We start from the raw sequence: 973 nt of genomic DNA, 5'->3' as shown, positions 1-973 counted from the left end.
CCTTGTAGAAGGTCCCACACGGGTTTTAAACCGATGCCTTTACTTAAGGATTTCTGGAGAAATTCAATAAGTTTGAGAAGGACTCACTCGGGTTTTAAACCGATGCCTTGTAGAAGGTCCCACATGGGTTTTAAACTGAAGCCTTTTGATTTTGTCGCTGGATCTGATCTTGAGTGTTGTGTTGTCCCCAATCAAAAGATAGTGTGTTGAAAACTGAGAATTGTATTGATTGAATTGAATGCTGTTACATCATGAATGAAAATGATAATCTCCTCAAGGATAATATTTCTTCAAGTGCCTAGCATTCCATGAACGATCCAGCTCCTTGTTTGTTGTCATGTTCTTTAGCTTATACGCTCTCGAACCGACTAGTTTAATAACCATATAAGGACTTCCCATGAAGGGTCCAATTTCCTCTGATGGCGTGGATCTAAAGCTAAGGTATTCCTTAATACAATGTCTCCCGCTATGTATCGACGACTCTTCACTCGGGAATTATAATGTGATGCTATCCTTCGTTGATAATGTTGAGTTCGTGCTATTGCTTTTGCACGAACTTCATCTAACAAGTCAAGGCTATCTAGCTATCCTTGTTCGTTTGCTTTTTCTTAGAACTCTCTTTCCCGTAGTGTTCCAGCCATTACTTCAACAGGTGCCAATGCTGTAATCCATAAGCCAGTTTAAAAGGAGTTTCTCCTATGGGTGTTCGAACCGTAGTTCGATAGGCCATTAGGCCCGTAGAACGTTGTGCAATTCTTCGACCCATAAGGCTCTATCAGCTTCGAGTCTCTTCTTTATCCCCTCAAGTAATGTTTGGTTTGTAACCTCCACTTGGCCGTTGCTTTGGGGGTATGCCACTGATGACATACAATGCTCGATTAGATAGGTACTACAAAATTGTTCAAATTGTGGATTATCGAATTGAGTGCCATGATCGGTTACGATTATTTTTGGCATACCAAACCGATAAATG

This window comes from Hakea prostrata, chromosome 3, assembly GCF_041222555.1.
Source record: "Hakea prostrata isolate BN-2017 chromosome 3, UWA_Hpros_2, whole genome shotgun sequence".
Classification (NCBI taxonomy): domain Eukaryota; kingdom Viridiplantae; phylum Streptophyta; class Magnoliopsida; order Proteales; family Proteaceae; genus Hakea; species Hakea prostrata.
Note: the sequence above shows the minus strand (reverse complement) of the source record.